A 19,357-nucleotide genomic window follows, 5' to 3' on the forward strand; every position below is an offset into this window, starting at 1 on the left:
CTATCACCTAGTATTACTAGCAGTGTGACGGTACTTAGGCTGACAAATGATGCTACACTACTCCATAGTTGGATCACCATGGGAACATACAACTAGAAATGGATTACAGGTAACGTATAGCTATCAGGACAGTAATGGAGCAAGCAGTAATACAAAGGAACGTAGTGTGAATTGCTCTGTGCATGTTTTATACATCGGGAGATAAAGCCATATTATTTTATTCTATTGGTAATTAAAATATAGCTATTAAAAAGGGGGGACTAGGGTGACCATGTTCAGACTTTTTTAAAAAAAAATTACATTCATTTTGTTAAAACGTTTAATTGAAAACTTGTGAACTCCACAAATATTTGTAATTGATTTTTTTCAAAGTTTGCCCATACTTAATTTAAAGCTTTGGCCAGGTACAAGAAATCATAACAGACCCCTATAAGTTGGAGTCATCTTGTATTCAGTAATTCCTTTCTTTTGACTTAATGATCTGAAAAGCAGATGTATGGTGTATTTTGCCCTTATGTGGTTTCTACTGTAGCATTCCTAACCAACGTGTCACATCTCACAGAATTCCTAGAATTCATGAAGGAGGAACTGATGCTAGGCAACTGCTTCATATTCAGCCTGGTCTCAAAACCAGCCCCTGTCCTCGTGATGGTTCAGAACACGATGGAAGTCAAAACCACCTCAGACCGACTTGACATCTTCCTTTGTAGCAAGACCTCTTCTCTGTTTTTTGCTGCCACAGCAGGGTCACACACATGGGTCAGATAGTGGCAGGGAAAGGCAATTTTTGTGAGTAATCCCAAATTGACCCCAGCCTTACAAGAAACTTTTTCTTATATGATCATATGAAAAAATCTATTCTCCACACAAATTGACCTATTTTTCTCCTCTTTTCAAGGATCATCTTCCCCAAACTATGGAAAATCTCTAGGGAGGCTCACGTAAACCTGGTCTACACCTAAAACTTAGGTCATCTAACCTGCTTTAAGGTTATGAAAAATGTCATGCCTTGTGCAACATAGTTAGGTCAGCCTATCCCTGATTGTACACACAGTTAATATGAGGAAGAATTCTTCTGTTGACTTAGCTATCACCTCTCAAGGGGGTTGATATATTACAATAATGTAAAAAAAACAACCCTTTTGTTGCTGTAGTTTCTACACTACAGCGGCAAAGCTGCAGCTCTGCCTCTGTGGTGCTGTAGTGTTTGTAGTGTAGACATATCCTCAGTCTGGCCTCAATCCACCATTTCTTTGCCTGAGATGGTCAGAGCCACAGGCCCAAGCAGGGACTTCTAAATGCCAAACCATGAAAACAGACCCCAACCAGGAACTTTCAAATACCAGACCAAACCTATCATTGAAGTGTATAGAATGGGTCAGCTACGCATGCTGGGCTCCCACTCAGCACAAAGGTGTTCTGAAGACCCGAAATCCGGACAGTTTGGACATTCCTAAATCCTGATGTCTAGAAAAATAATTGTAGGTTCTGTGAGTCTGATGCAGTGTTGAGAACAGTACAGTAGAAGTTAGCAGTCACTGTTGCCCATCTCTTTTGGATACTGGAGACTGTAGAAAGCAGAATCCTTGAATGAAGCTGAGGTGAGAAGAAGGGCCCTGTAATTTTCAAAGTGCACAAGGATGGCCTGACAAATTGACAGCTAGTTTACTGGAGATAGGGTAGATTTTGTACTGTACTGGCTGGATAGAAAAAGCTGTATACCAACCCCTTTTATTGATGCAACCTAACAAATTCTAACCTGCTAAAGTGTCCATACATAGAGATGGTAAAGAAGAGGTGGCCACAACAGCAAGTAAATATGTACTGTGATCATCTCCGAAAAGAACCCAAGAATGAAATGATACATCACTTCCTGGTGTCAAAGAGACCCATCAGCTCCACATAGCTAGTTCACCTACAAGCTAAGGAACTCTGGCCGCTTCCAGCTTGAAGCAGAGGCAAGCAGTTTCCAATTACTTTCTTATCAGCTGAACTGTACTGCTAAACATCACCTGGTAAATAAGGCAATGATAAGCATGTTCTCAGATGCTGGGTATCTACAAACTCTGTCCCCCTTAGTTGGAATTGTGGATGCTCAGCAACTCTGAAAAGGAGGCCCTTTGGTACAGTTTTTCCCATTAGCTCACCTCTAACACTTTGCATGCTATAGCTAGATTACGTCTCAGTATATAATGTACAGTGTGTCCCCAAACAATTAAGAATTAGGTGTTGAGGAGTAAGTGGTTTGGGATATTACTTTTATTTTGCAAGCTTATTAAAAAGTATTTTTTTACATTCTAGATGAAAATTAATAACACTCCTGTTTTAAAGAGGAGAAGCAGAGATGATACTTATTCCCATTGTAGTGATGATAATAAATAAATACATAAAACCAAGGTGCAAAGCCTAGTCTATCAGTTTTGTAAGAAGCTTTATTTCACAAATCAATAAAATTACACTGGCATCTTGACAGGACAAATCAATAGTAATGAAAACTATATAGTCAGAATTTCATGAGGGCATTATAATGCATTGTGGAGGAGGAAAAAGCCCTCTTTTACTTACACAGCTAAAAAGCCTTATGCCCCCGTGCTACTCCTTGTTTAATTTACTTTGTGGAATGTCTGAACGATTGACATCAAACACTTCCATGTCACTTCAGTGAGTGTAATCATGGAAATTAATTTAGTCTCTGACTTAATCCATTTTTACATTTCTAACACCTGTCATATTTTAAGATCAAGTTCCAAAGAAGTTTATGTGCAGAGAGTGAGCTAAATAACTTTGATTTTTTGCATTTCAATGAGCTCCATCATTATATTTTTTTGAGGGGAGAAGGATATTGAAGAGACAATGTAATGTTTCATAAACCATACTTAAACTGTGCTCTGAGTCAGCCCATTGGACTGCACCGAGTAGAGAGTTGAATGAAATTGTATTTAATGTAACATTCTCCCTTTAATAAATGAACAAAACATATATTTTTTTAATATTTGGAATAGAGTCACTTAACCTAATTACCATGCAAAAGAGGTAAAAGATCAGATGGAAGAAAATATGTTCTGAAAGGGCTTTTTTTGGGGTGTTCAGTTACATTGCTGTCAACTGTTACCTTAAGTCAAAATACTTTTCAAAGAAAGGCCGGAGGTGTGAGAAGTTTGATATATAACCCAGAGGCAACTTAATGTTCTGATTCTATGAGGTGCTAAAAAAGCCCTCTGTCAAAGTCAAAACAAGTAGCACTTCAGAAGATACAGGACTCTGATTCACATCCCCTGGAAGTTAACAAAAAGACTCACATTGGATTTTGGATCAGGCCTTCATTACTTCCTTTCACTTCACTGAAATCCATAGTTTAGCCACAAATGCCATGGGTTTCCTTTCCCATTAAATAAAATGAGGTGTATTAATTACTATTTCAAACCTGTTGGGTGGGGGAGCAGTGATGATGAACATTTGTAGGCTTTGTGGCTTGAATTGGGTAGGAAGAGCATTCAAATATATAGACACACTGACTCTCCATAATTGGACAAGATATCTTGAGAAAAGAGGTTTTCTTAAGAAACATGCGGTACTTTTTACTTCCATGTGGGATGTCCTTGCTCTATTCTGACCCTTCCACTTCCAGACTCAGTTGGCACATAAAAATTAAAAACAAACACACATACATACTGAAAATTAGGGATGGAAAAACTTTCAAAGTTTCATTTCATTTAGTTCTTCATTTTCAGGGCCATTTCAGGTTTGGTTCCTGTCTTGGGGCAATAGTTCAGGAGAGAGTGGGGTTGTATTAATTAGAACCAGTTCACCAACTCTTAAGAACAAGATGATTTGAGGAGATGCTTCAGGTGATAGAGGTTTCAAATTACATCCAAGTCATATTTACTTAGATATCTCTTCAGCTTATTGCCCCCTTTTCCTGATTCCTTGATAAAATAGATGTGACCAATCCATGCTATTTAAGTAATGTTTATCTCATTTCTTAGTCCAAAGGCTGTTGTTTAGCCTATGACTGCTTCATGGCTGTACTACAAATGCACCTCAGACTGCTATGCTATCAGCCGTGACTGTTTAGAGATTGTCACTCTACAACCTTCTCCCTGATATACCAGCATTCTCAGCGTAACCAGTTCTTGCTCCTCCCTGAAGCAACTTCATTTTGGGGGTTGAGGTTAGGAAAGTGTTTCCCCTAGCTCCATGCTTCTCTCTTTCCCCAACTCATACAAAGAAGGGCAATATATCCTCTGTCTCACCATGACTGAAATGGGGACATGGAAATGTATTTTTTTTATTTGGGGGAGCAGGAGAGGAGACTAAAGAAATGTGCAGTACCTGCTGCTAATCATCTTGGTCACCAATCGTGATTCTCACATCATAGTGCTTTTTGAAATTTTTCCCTCCACCAGAACTGAAAGGAGTCTTATTATTTTATCAGAACTAAGGGCTGTTAACAATTACAGGTCAGGAGCATGAGTGGTAGAAGTAAAGAATTGAGCATTGAAAGCTACAGCATAGTATCATGCCCCCTCCCCCACAACATCTTAATCCTTTCTATTATTTTGTATCAAAAATTCCTTTTGTCGTGAAGGTAACTTAATTCATTCCACCATGGCCTGCAACTTAAACTTTAATCATCACCCGATCACAGCAGCTGGTAAGCTGATCTGTGTGTCGGTCAGGGGTTCCTGCCAAAGGTGGTGGACAGTGGGTACTGTCAGCTGGAAAGTGAAATCAAACTACAGTAATTGTAGGTCTCCATGAACTGTCTATTCACCTTTTATAAAAACCCTGTAAGAAAAAAATCCAGACTACCCAGCAGGAAGAAATATAGAAAACAGTAGCTGGCAGGACAGATAAGAGTGAATACATGGATGAAAACTTGAGGACTTTTCTGGAACAGAGGCCTAATGTTAAATTTAAATAATTGCTATTGGGATTTGGGGGAATCCCATTTAAGAACAAAACCAAAATATATAGATTAAACTTGGGCAGGTCCCTTTAACATTCCAGATCACTAATTCAATTCTTCTGTGCTAGGATATTACATTTTCATGTCTTCTTTTTTCTTCTCTCTTTAATTTGTTATCATTTGATTAGTGTGAATGGGATAGAACATGAATTATAAGGGAAATAATTAGAACTGTGGAATTTCCATAGAGAAATCAGTTACACCAGGTTTTGTTACTAACTTGAAGCTCAGCCCAGGTTTTATTTAACAGTTTATTACGGATCATTAACTTTGTGTGAACCTGGGCTGAATGCTGGTGGACATGGGCTAAACTGAGCGGTTTTGCCTGTTTTTCAACAGCTTCAGATAAGTTCCACTTTACATTAGGGGTTTAAATTATCCTGAAAACTCAGAGTTACACTTCTTATTGTATAAACCCACCAAGATAAAAACTGACGATAAGGGTCTAGATCTCTTGGGGAAAAACAACACAAAAGATACAGCTTGAGACTGAGTTAAAGGCACCTTTGCACCTTCCAGATTCTAGGTCTCTACACAGTCCTTGACAAAAGAGCTGCTCTATTTAAGATGCTTAGCTGGCCTCCATCACTGTAGTATCTGAATGACTCATGTATTTATCCTCATGACATTCCTGTGAGGGACAGCTGTGTACCAACTCTGTGTTACAGATGGAGAACTGAGGCACAAAGAGACTAGCTTTATGCTCCAATCACATACAATCTGGTGGAGCAGAAAATTGAACCTAGATCATTTTTACTTTCATATACACTCCCTCCTCTCCTTACATGCCTCTTCAGACATCCAACACACTCTGCATCAGTGACTGGGAAGAGGGATCGTTAAAAGCAATATGCACCAGCCCTATACTGCACCATCAGGGGGAGTTCTCCTACAACTTCTCTGGCCCCAGTAGCAGTTATAAGGACCTGGTCCAGTTTCAAAATCTTCTGCACACTGAAATGAAGATTTTATACATCTCTAGAAAAGATTTGGTTTTAAAGATTTGGTTTTATATGTTTAAAAGAATTGAAACAAAACTCAGACATGAAGCTGGTGTTGGTACTCTCCAGAAGATATGGCCAGGAATATTCTGACAATGGTTTTGTTGTTGTTTTGGAAATATGTCTGTTTTGATTAAACTTTCATGAGGATGGGTTCTCAGGTCCAGAATGGAATTTCTGATCAGAGACAGAGCTCTACCTCAGAATAGCCAATGTCCTAGTGGTTAGAGCATTGCATAATGGGAAACCCAGGTTCACATCCATGTTCTTATTCAGGCAGAGCAAGTACTTGAATGTGTGTAATCCAAGTTGTAGGTTAGTGCCCTACTCAACAGACTTCTGGGTATGTCTGGGTTTGTTTTTGTTTCCTCCTCACCCCCCCAAATAAATAAATAAAGGTCTTGGTTTCTTTCTGCATTGGCATTGAAACAAATGTTGTAACTCAACATTTCTTGAGAAATGGAATTTTTGTTTTCAAACCAGACCAATTATCATATCTTTTCACTATATATTTGTTGCTAATGCAGTTTCCTATATGGTGAAGTACGAGCAAGGATAAACTATTATTGAAGAGTGTAATCAGACATACACGTACAACTAATGTTGTCAGGCTATAACTAGGCTTCTTGACCAGATCTGAAAAAGGGCTTAGGCACTTTAGGTGCCTAAAACCATAATTTAGGTGCCACTGAGATCCTCACAATCGCTGTTTAACTGTTGCCTAACTTTGAAGTCACTTATATCCTTCAGCATCTACATTTTCCCCACAAAAGCCCCTAGCTTCCTAAGTTTTGGTCACTGGGCAGGCGCGCAATGCCTCTGTGTAGGTGACTGGTTGTCCATCTCACACCAAAGAGGGGCAATGCCTAACTTGACCTTGTCTGAGGATCCTGCTTGGGCTTATCTCACGCGCAGAGCCCAATCACTAGGTATTCTCAGAGCATGCCTCACTCCACTTCCCTAATCAATGAACTAAAGATTGTTAGGGAGGCCTCCCCCCACTGGCTATTTTTTTTTTTGTGTAGTTAGGCGTGTGCCACTGTTGTTCTTGTGAGAAACAGCATGAGTGCCTAACTCCAGGAAAGGGCTCCCAGCCGTGCAGCCCAAACAGAGATGCCTACCTCTCTGCGAGGGGGGCAGGGCTTAGGAAACAACCCTCTACTGTTGGCAAGCTAGGTGGCAACCCACCTAGCAGGCTGGCTTTTGTGGCTCCCATTCTTAACTCCCATTCAAACTCAGCCTTTGTGGATTCCAGTGATTTTTCTCAAGTCACCTAAAAGTTAGGCGTTGCAATGCCTAAATCCCTTTCTGGATTTGCATCCTTGGCCATCATTTTCTCAATCACTCTAAGCAGTGCTTCTTCAAGGACAGGAAAATAGACTGTTGAACCCTCCACACCGTCTGACCTTCCAGGACTATTGATGTGCTTTGTGGCACTTTGCAGTAGCAGGCATTGCTGAATCTCTGGTCAGTGATGTTTCCATTTGTGTTTAACAGCAGTGTATTACTTTGCCCAATCCAGACATAATCGTTGCAGAAAAATATAAATAGGAGTTAGATACCTGAAATAAGAAGCATGCATCAATGAAAAACTCTCCTCTTCACAGTACAGACAAGCCTCCTGCAGGTTTCTTAATCTGGCATGAGTACAGTATGTGGCCTCTTCAGTGCCACGACATTAATTTTCTTGTGCCACTGCTCAACAGAGCACAAAACAACCAAAATGCAAAGGTAAAACTCATAAAATGGGCCATTTGGGTATATTCAGCATTAAATTTATACTTGTTCTTCTCCTGGGGATTGCATCATCATGCTAAAATTGACAATGTCAGCATGAGAGGAGCAGAGTTCAATCCATTTCCCTTTGTTTTTGAAGTACTTGCCTCTGCTCTACTTGTTTTCATATAGTCGCCATAAAAAAAAGTCCCTGCTTTGCAGTACAAATGTTTGAGAGTTGAGACAGCTACACTCACTTTAGAAAAAAGAAAATTACTGTTGAAATGCATGATCTCTGTCTATAGCTCTATTATAGTAAACATAAAGTACCTCACTCAAGAAAGAAAAAAATAGTATAGGAAAATTTCAGGTTAGAATATCAACTTTCCTTTATTAAGGAGGGACAGATACAGACTTTTGCGCTGCTTAGTGCAATTCATTAGTTGAATTCCATATTTACAGAGAACTAACACAGTAACTCTAATAACTTGCTATTAGTTGCCCTCATGTTGTTTTGCAGATTACTGTACCGTTTATAGTCTATAGCAAATGGAAAGTCAATTTTTTTCCCCTGTCCCAAGCCAGGGCACAAGAACTTGACACAGGGGAGCTCTTTGGTTACCAGGGGATGGAATCCTCCCACCACCAGAAATATAACATCAGTGGGTACACAAGCCAGCCTCAGTCAAGGTTGTGTGTCCCCCACCCCACATCCACCCCAGAGATATGCATGTTTTTCCCCTTAATGGATCAGTTCTGTATTGGATACGTCTGCAACTCCTAGTAAAGTCCACACACATACAGCAGAGGGTAGAATCTGAATTTAAGGGACTGACTTTCAAAGGCCCTTAGTTCAGCCATTTTTTTTAATGGACACAGTTTTGCACTCAGAAATACTCTGACTTCATGCAGAATTTTGCACTTACAGACAATTGGGAGCATAACAGACTTTAGACATCCAAATAGCTGACTGTGTCCATCAAGTAAGGTGGTTAGGTATGTAAATACTCTAATTTATACAAGCAATTTGTGAGTGCAAAATTGCATCCACAAAATTGAAGGCCATTTTCTAAAAATCAGAATCCTATACTCAAGACCTTCAAAAATAACTAGTGATTTGGGGTACCTGATTGAGATACTTTAAAAATTGTTTATAATGTGCTTAATCTTCTGATAATCAGATAATTTCAAGGTGTTTCAAGTCAGGCATCCAAATTTCGCAGCACCCACCATCCGCAGGTTCGGCCGATCACGGCTCCCAGTGGCCACAGTTCGCTGCTCCAGGCCAATGGGAGCTGCTGGAAGTGGCAGCCAGTACGTCCCTCGGCCCGCGCCGCTTCCAGCAGCTCCCATTGGCTTAGAGCAGCAAGCCGCGGCCACTGGGAGCCACCATTGGCCGAACCTGTGGATGCGGCAGGTAAACAAACTGGCCCGGCCACCAGGGGCTTTCCCTGCACAAGTGGTGGAATAAGTTTTGGAACCAATGCTCTACTGTACGGTATTGCTATCATGTTCCACGTCTGGAGAATAGTCACAAACAAGTTTTCCAGAGACAAAAGGCTAGCCAACACCTCTGCCAGATGTCAACAAAATGAAATGAACCAACACCTGGTTAAGTGGCCATTCTTTGGCAGAAAGAGGATGTGGGCAAAAATATATATCTGGACAAAGAAACAGCTGGGGGTTCCCATCCACATAGACTTTCTGTCAATTGAACTTGTGTTGGAGATGATTCTCAAAGAAGAGAAAGGACTATAAGAACAGAGAGCAAATGCCCCAAATTATCTCTCCCTTTCTACCTACTCATGGAATCCACAACACCTGAAGAACAAAGGAAGCAGCATTAGACTGGGGAGGGATCCTGACTGAAAGAGATTCAGCCAATAAAACAGCTGAAACTTATGGTGAGAGAGACTTTGCTTTGAATTCACTTAGCTTGTTAAGAAAGGCATCAGTTGAGTTTTACGTTTATTTTATTGTATCCAATTCAGACTCTTATGTCACTTAAAACCTATCTTTCTGTAGTTAATAAATTTGTTTGTTTGTTTTATCTAAATGAGTGTGCTTGGACTGAAGTGTTTGGGAAGCTCCATTTGGGATAATGGGATTTGTACATATCAATTTCTATTAATAAAATGATGGACTTTATATGAGTTTGTATTATCCAGAAGAAAACTGGGCAGTACAAGATGTAAACTGTTGGGGGAAAGTCTGGGACTGGGAGCTTGCTGGTGTTGCTCTGCAGTGTAATTCAAGACTAGCTGGCTGCGGCACTCGTACCATGAGTAACTTACTAGAGGTTGTGGGTGAGCAGACAAGGAGCAGTAGCTCTCACCGTGAAGCAGTGTAAATGACACCCCAGCTTGGAGAATTGAGGGGACACAGCTGTTCATCAGTCCAGATCAGGGGTGGGCAAACTTTTTGGCCCGAGGGCCACATCTGGGTAGGGAAATTGCTTGCAGGGCAGGGGGTTGGGGTGCGGGGGGCAAAGTGCAGGGTGTGGGAGGGGGTGTGGTGTGCAGGAAGGGGCTCAGGGCAAGGGGTTGGGGCAGAGGAGGGGTGCGGAAGGGGGCTGAGGTGCAGGAGGGGTGCAGGATGTGGCAGGGGGCTCAGGGCAGGGAGTTGGGGTGCAGGAGGGGTTCAGGCTCCGGCCCAGCGCCGCTTACCTAGAGCGGCTCCTGAGCGGCAGCAACGCGCACTGGGGCCAGGGCAGGCTCCCTGCCTGCTCCAGCCCTGGCCCTGGCCCTGAGCCATACCACTCCGGGAAGCGACCGACACCACGTCCCTGAGCGGCCCGTGAGGGGCGGGGTGAGGGGACAGAAGGCTCTGCGTGTTTCCCTTGCCTGTGGGCACCTACCCTGAAGCTCCCATTGGCTGCAGTAACCTGTTCCTGGCTAATGGGAGCTTTGGGAGAGGTACCCACAGGCAAGAGCAGCGTGCGGAGCTCTCTGCCTCCCCACCCCCATCCCCAGGGGCTGCAGGGATGTGGTGTGGCCGCTTCCCGGAGCAGCGCGGAACCACGGGGGTGGCAATCCCGCAGGCCGGATCCAAAGCCCTGAGGGGCCGGATGCGGCCCGTGGGCCGTAGTTTGCCCACCCCTGGTCCAGATCATATGCTGGGTAATGGCACAAGGACATAGTGTACGTTGCATACCATAATCAGAGTAGAAGCTGTACACTCACTCTGGGCCAAGCACAAGTCACAGGTGAAAGGTAAAGTATTCCGCTATGGAGGGTTCAGAAAGCTCTGGGTTTGTTTGTTTGTTTGTTTGTTTTTATAGAGGAGTCTATCTACAAACTTTCAATTCAAGCTTCTGCACAAAATGTCATTTGACATCTTTCAAAGGATAAAAGTGAACAACCTAAACGTAGAAGAACAACATCTCTTATGTGAAATGCTAAATATAATCACCGGCTTCTTGGGTAACCAGTTTCTCATTAGAGCATAACTTAATGACTGAAAACCATGGCTGGGATTGCTCTGATGCAAAGATCATCGACCATTCATTGGCTTTGTCCATCACTTTTGCCATTACACAGCTAATACTTTTCTAGTCTGCACATACCTATTGATTTTACCTTCTCTGGGTGCAGTCAGACAGGACCAACTCCACCAGAGTTCTTTCTATGGGATTGCTTTCTCTCTGCTATTTTATAAACTTTCCTCTTCCAGACCTATCTTAATCCTAAAGACTGTCCCTCTAAATGTTAGTCTTTTGGCTTTTAGAACAATTTTTACAGTCATCCTGGAGCAACACAGTTTGATAAATCCTTCATTTACTAAGAAAGCAACATTAATCTGCACATATTTTTTTTAAAAACCCACTAATAAGGCTTTTTTGCTCATAATGTTTCATTTTAAATATGTTAATTTCTAAATGTTTCATTTTTAATATGTTAATTTCTAAATGCTAGCTATTGTAATGCCGGATGCGGCCCGTGGGCCGTAGTTTGCCCACCCCTGGTCCAGATCATATGCTGGGTAATGGCACAAGGACATAGTGTACGTTGCATACCATAATCAGAGTAGAAGCTGTACACTCACTCTGGGCCAAGCACAAGTCACAGGTGAAAGGTAAAGTATTCCGCTATGGAGGGTTCAGAAAGCTCTGGGTTTGTTTGTTTGTTTGTTTGTTTTTATAGAGGAGTCTATCTACAAACTTTCAATTCAAGCTTCTGCACAAAATGTCATTTGACATCTTTCAAAGGATAAAAGTGAACAACCTAAACGTAGAAGAACAACATCTCTTATGTGAAATGCTAAATATAATCACCGGCTTCTTGGGTAACCAGTTTCTCATTAGAGCATAACTTAATGACTGAAAACCATGGCTGGGATTGCTCTGATGCAAAGATCATCGACCATTCATTGGCTTTGTCCATCACTTTTGCCATTACACAGCTAATACTTTTCTAGTCTGCACATACCTATTGATTTTACCTTCTCTGGGTGCAGTCAGACAGGACCAACTCCACCAGAGTTCTTTCTATGGGATTGCTTTCTCTCTGCTATTTTATAAACTTTCCTCTTCCAGACCTATCTTAATCCTAAAGACTGTCCCTCTAAATGTTAGTCTTTTGGCTTTTAGAACAATTTTTACAGTCATCCTGGAGCAACACAGTTTGATAAATCCTTCATTTACTAAGAAAGCAACATTAATCTGCACATATTTTTTTTAAAAACCCACTAATAAGGCTTTTTTGCTCATAATGTTTCATTTTAAATATGTTAATTTCTAAATGTTTCATTTTTAATATGTTAATTTCTAAATGCTAGCTACTGAAGAATCAAAAAGCACCTATTGGATTTCTTTATAAAAATGTTTACCCTTTATTTAACACAGATCTCTTAATGAGTTTGAGAAAATAATATAAAAGTCTAAATAGCTTCTAAAACCTCTTTGTCATCATGCTTCACAGCAGTTCTCAAGCTGAATTTGTGCACTGTTCCATCTTCAGACCAAGCAGACACCTGTGAAAAATAAACCACTGGTTGCAACAAGTTTCATTAAACTGTGTGAAGTATGTCTTTAAAATGTCATCACTTTCTTTTAGGATGAGTTCTTTTAATAAGCCTGCTACACAAACCCTCTGGTTCCAGGGCCAAAGGGAGCTTAAATATTCCTTAGGCTAATTGGATTCTTTAACATTTCTGAATTCTGAATGTAAACACTTGGTCAGTACAAAACCAAATCAAACCAAACAAACAAACAAACAAAAAAATGCAACAACCCTCAAGTACAAAACTGTACATCTTCCTTGTGTGTGTATATCATACCATATATCTTCCTTTCAGATATGTTTGTAGCAGTAGAAATAGCATTGGAAAACCCTTTCTGTCAAAGTGGTACATAACTTTAATTTGGCTGGTGTACTTAGTGAAGAAAAATGTACGTCACTATTTTCTGTATCACCTTTTTTTTCTTAACCAGTTACTGTCGATACAGCTGTACAACTTGAGATCCAATGCAGTAAACCACCAAGCAAGATAGTATTCTTTAGTCATCTAAAGGGAATGAATTGTGAAAGAGAGAGATTGACATGGATAGGTAACAATAAAAACTGTTCCTGAAAAGAGGAAAGTCACTGACAGGATGCTTAGCTTTAAGAAAAGAAATAAGAGAATTCTTGGGAACTATCACAAGCGAGCCTCACTTCTGTTCAATAAAACTGACAATTAGTCTCATTAAGGATAGAGTAAACCAATAGTTGGTTCACATCACCCTAACAGACAAAGCTGATATTTATAATGGACCATGTGGGTCTCCTTTTCCCCATATTTTATGCAAGTTCCTGAGCAGTGCTAGATACCTTTGTTCTGCTTGTTCTGCTTAGCAGCACTTCCCAAGACCCTGAAGTAGTTTCCTGTTCTTAAACTCATCAGCTGTTCTCAGTGACATCTGCACCCAGCTAAGAACAGCTGTAACGTGAAAAAAGAAAAGGCGTGAACATGTTTTTGTCAATGTCCCAAGCACTCTAGGCAATACAGGTACCAATAGGAAGGAGAAAAAGTGAATAGGAAACGGAAGGATTAATGTCATGATGGGATGATAGTTAGGAAATTATATCTTTATCTTCCCATACATAGTTCAGCTGACCATCCCTGCAATGTTTTTGTTTGTTTGTAGGTTTATTTCTTTTGTTTTGTTTTGTTTTTTGCTAGTGATTCCTATGCATGTGGATTTGAAGCATCCTAGCCAGCTTTTGGGGCATAACTTGTGCATGCTGTACCTAGATCAAGAGTTGCACATTTTTTCCTTTTGTATTTTATTCTTCTGGCTTTCTGGTCTACAATGATGTGCCTAGTGGTGGGTAATAAAGTTGCTTGTGTTGTCCCATATCAATACAAGTCAACACATAGTCAACCTGTGCTTATTTTATTATTATATTATTATTATTATTATTTATTATTTGCCACAGGAGAAAGACAAATATTGGGACTGGATTTTTTAAAGGGCAGAATAATGTTTACAACCATAAGTAACATATGTAGCTATGGAAGTTAATGATAAGGGAAACCAAATATCATGCTTCAGGGAATAAGCTGATTGCTTTTGGGTGGCAGGAAGATTTGCCTGACATAAATACAATATTACTCTATGGGAAATTTTGCCTTTCTCTGAAGCACTGACCATACCTATATGCAGGATATCTGACCACGTGGATCCCTGATCCTGACCCAGTATTGCAATCTCAGTGTTCTTACTTTCTAGTATTTATCGACTACACAGCCGCGTAGTTTAGATACCTCATACATGCAAAAGAGAAGAAATATGGACTTCCCTGTATGGTTCATCAACATCATATTATCCAGTGAGGATGAACGTAGAATCACACCATGCAGAAAAATGATGCCAGTAATAGTCACATGAACCTTTCAAAGTAGAAAATAGTGGAAGAAAATAAGAATCACTTAAAAACTGAATAAAATTTTACTCTTGTACTAATCAGAAACTGGCTATTAAGGGTCAAAAGGACTTTAATGAATCAATAAAAAGGAGAATTTAGAGATTTAATAAAATGGTAGCAAATTAGCATCAGTTAGAACAAACATATTCAAATATTCTTTGATGTGTATCAAAATGCTCTCATAGTCAGGACTCCTCATGGGTGGGCAGAATCATGGCCTTTAAAGGCAAAGGTAAGAGAAATATCCTGAATATAGAGCTGACTAAACAATGTGTGCCTCTGTCTGCATTACATTAGAGGAGTTTGTATTAGGTTTTATATTTACTTACTGCACATTTGTATAAAATATTGTACCTCAGAAAGGCTTAACATTTTGTTCATGCTCAAAGTTCAATGCCTAGTCACTTGTGTCTCATGTGGAGGAAATTGTCAGATCCTGAAATTTCTTTGAAGAATTGTGTCAGTCAGGGTTAAGATGGCTATGAGTGACAGTCATGCTGATGTGCAGAAGATTTTTCAGTTTTTGCTATTTACATGCATTTCATTATATTCATTTTAGAGTTTTAGTTTACTCTTGGATGTCTATATCAGAGTGACGGTATTTTTTTCTTGAGTACATCCTCACTGTGTTTTATATCTCCAGATTGGTAGCTCACTTACTATTGAGACACAGAGCAAAAAAAAAAAAAAAAAAAGGGGGGGGGTGGAGGGAGGGGAAGCAAATAATAGAATTCGTATGAATTGTTGATACACACACAGGGTGTCTTAATATGTCTTTTGCAGCCTGTGTAACAATGTCCTTTATCCTTTCCCTTGAAACATACATTCTAAGGCAGACATATATGTTCAACCATCAGTTTTTGAAAGCATGTCAAAAACTCTGAAGTGTATTTAATTCTAATAGCATAAAATTGAGCTTCTTGTTATATGAATTATAAGGCCCCAAAATGGACATAACTGATGCAGTTAGTTTGATTAAAGAGCAGATTTTAAACTACTGTAAAAGCCTTGTGTACTGATGCTGCTGAGTTTTAAAAAAGGTCCAAGCAAGCACAGTAAAAAGAACCAACCCAATCTCCAAAAATCAAATTACATACTTATTGAAGGGAGAAAAGCAGTTTGGTTATTTTTGTAAACAATAAGTGTAACTTTAATTTTCTTACTTCTGGCTAGGAACAAAATCAGAGTAGTTAAAATCCAACTCAGAAGATCTGATTTATGTCTGGCCAGGAAAAAAAGCAAAAAATCCTGGAAATGTCATGAGAAAACTAGTTCTCATGACATTGTCAGCTCCGTTTTGCAAATTTCTGGAATTCAAGAGTTTGGCTGAGCATTTGAACTTTTCCCTGTTTAAGTAAACCCAAGTTTCTCAACTCCAGTTATCCAAAGCTGTCACCCCAGAGTTTCACCTGTCCTGTATCCAAACAAAAAATAATTTTTGTGACCCCCAGTTTAATAAAGGATTTAATGTGTTCTTCTAAAACATTTTAAAAATTGGTGTTCAATCAAACCAAAGTAAAACACCAAATCATTTGATGTTTACCTACTATTTGATATGGCATGTATCTGTTGAAGTAAACAGATAAGTGTAAACCATAAATAGTTTTTGCATATTTTCTTGTACTCTTGGGAATTGTATACTTTCAGATCACTATATTCAGTGATTTAAGACCACGTTTTATGAGAAATGGGCACCTCATAATACTTCTTATTCAAAATTCAAGATGCTTTGGGTTAGGCAAGTGTTTATATTTCCCATCCAAAACAGTGCATTTCAGATGATGTTACTACCCTGTAAAAGAGATAGGAAATAAATAATAGTAAATATAATTAACAATACTAGCCCTTATAGAATTAATATTGAACAATAACTAGTTAATTTAATTCATTACTATGATCCATCCATCACATTTTTCAGGTGAATTAACCAAGGCAGAGAGGTTCAATGGGTTGACTTATTTAGAGAAGCTGTAGGATAGTGGATCAGTCATCATTTGAAGAAACAAGGAAACTAGATTCCACTCTTGACTTTGACTCTTGGGCGCTAAACCTGACAACACTTACACACATGCTTAACTTTGTGTACATGAGTAGTCCAATTAGTACGTTTGTGAATTAGAATGTATATTTGCTAGCTTTTCTTCTTCTTCTTCTTCATTTATTTATTTGTATTTGATATTAAATTATTGAAATTTCCCAGAGGATGGAAATTCTGATTTTTGATCACCTGTAATTGTAAGCACACTCAAAAACTTAGCTCTCAAAACTACCTCTTCAGAAGAGAATTTCTTTTTGTTTTTTAAAAAGGAAGAGAGAAGTAATGAACTTTGAACTGTATCTGACAGCACCCTTATATGTGCTTTGATTAGGGATGGTATAATTCTTTGAAGAATACTTGAGTTTTGTGAATATAACATTAAATCATAAAGTGATGGTTCTTTCTGATCACTTGGATGGCTCAGATCTCTGTGATAAACTTCCTTTATTGTTTGAAAAAAAATCAGGAAGGGATTATGAGCCATCTTTGAAGATCATTAAAGCATTCTATATTGCATTTACATTTCTTTTCCAGCTTTTTTTTCTTTGCCCTGAACATTGTCACATTCATTTCAGCTTATAAAGATACGCTCATGTCTGAAGTATAGAGAAATAAGAGAAATGGATCATACTTAGGATTTTAAAAAAAGTTTTATAATTTTTCCTTATGACTCTATCTGGGTTATTATTTTTATTAATTTCTACTGCAGTAACACCTTGGAGCCCCATTCATGGTTCAGGAATCCATTGTGATTAGCACTGTAGTTATTTGGATACACAGAAAGAAATTATTTTTATGAGTTGAGTACTCTTTCTTGCAAAGCTCAGACTGACTGTGAGTGGGAAGAAGTTTACCTTTTTGATTTTGATAAAGCTGAAGACTACATTTGAAGACTAATTTGGATTAAACTAGGATGTGAATTCAAAGTGCAAAGTGGATTACAAAAAAATTGACTCAGGTAGTCTAATTCTGGGGAAAAAAAGCATCCATGCATGGAGTTATTTAGGAATATCTATCTCCCAGAAGACAGTCATACGGCAATTCATATTCATAATGACAATGAATAGTCATTGGGCCAGGGAAAGAGGGTGAGAATGACTCTAGCCTTGTAGTTAAGATGCAGGATACCCCCATTCAAGTCCCTGCTCCAATGACTATTTTAATTAGTTATACAAAGTGGAACCGCTCCAACTGGAGAGACTTAGAAAGACCCACAGCAGAATAGTATGTAGCCCAATAGCTAGGACAGGCAAATGCAATGCGAGAGATTCAGGTTCAAATACTTCTCCACACTGGGCAGCAGAGGGGATTTGAATCTGTGCCTCTCACATCCCAGGAGAGTACTATAACCATTGGGCTTAAGGTTAATAAGGGAGATCATCACTGACCTCTCTTCCCTCCCACCCCTATCTGTTTTATGAATTTAGTTCTCCTTTGCTTTTGTCAAAATGCCCAAACCTGGAACAAAAAATGACAAGTCAGGTCAATATGGAATGTTTTGGTTGTCTAAAAAAAACAAACCCATTTTATTTTATTTAAATTGTCAGCAAACCAAAAAATCCATTATATGTCCAGCTCTATTTCACTTTAAACATGCATGTTTGAAAATACTGGACTTTTTGCTTAGACGCTGACACCTGCATCCCCCTCTCCTGCCCGTCTGTAGTGTTATCACTTTAAAAGTGCTGTGTCCCTGTGGAATCAGCTGTAGGAGTTCTCAAGGCTGGAGGGATCTACAAAATCTATGTTTATGGCTGCTAAAAAGCAGTGGTGTGGCTGCTGGTCACAGAGGTTTTCTCCTCATTCAGATTTTCACAGTAAAAAATCCTAAGAAACCAGTGGGGGGTGGTGTCATGCAAAAAGGTTTTGTTAGGAATGAGGAAGGTTAGTATAGCAGTGGGATCAAAAAGAAGCCCCCGTTGAACTATCCACTCCCTTTTAGACTGTAAAACTGAGACATGGTATATATTAAGGGCAGGGAGAGAAAAAAACTTTTTTATCCCTCTACAACTCCCTTTACTGTTTCCTTCCATGTCCTAGTGATGTTGTGTCATCTGCTCCCCTTCCCCTTCTACTCCCCCCAAAACCAATCTGACTCTTTACTCTGATCTCTCTCCTATTGTTTCTCTTCATTTCCTGCACACTTATTCACACATACATCCAATTCACCCCTTCGTCCACTCACCCACCAACAATCTACCACATTTCTCCCTCACAATCCAATAGCCCACTCACCAATTCATTTATTTCCCCCTTCCCCTCCATTCAACACTGGCAACCCATCCCTCTCTAGGATCGGGTCCTCCTCCTCCCACAACTCTCCTACACACCATTGCCTCAGTCTCCCTCCTCAGAAGGTCCAGGCTCAAACCCCTTTCCCCACCTGACAATCCCACCACTCAGAAACCTGCTAGGCTCCAAACTACCACTCCCTCCTATGCAGATTCATAGTGCTCAGAGAACACACTCCCCCATCAACTCAAAAATCATCTCACAAATTGACATCCTCCAGCTCTGCCCAGCAAACTTGCCATGAGTCAGGATCCCCCAGCACTTTCACCCTCCCCCAACACTTCCAATGCACACACAGATCAGAAATCCCCTCCCTACACTCACAATCATTTTCCTGTCTCTCATTGGCTCCTCCCTAATATAACCGTCTCACCGAATACCTCAGCTCAATCCAATGTCCTTAACCTCTTACTGGGCTTAGAGAAGCAAGCAA

The sequence above is a fragment of the Natator depressus genome, chromosome 1 (assembly GCF_965152275.1).
Source record: "Natator depressus isolate rNatDep1 chromosome 1, rNatDep2.hap1, whole genome shotgun sequence".
Classification (NCBI taxonomy): domain Eukaryota; kingdom Metazoa; phylum Chordata; order Testudines; family Cheloniidae; genus Natator; species Natator depressus.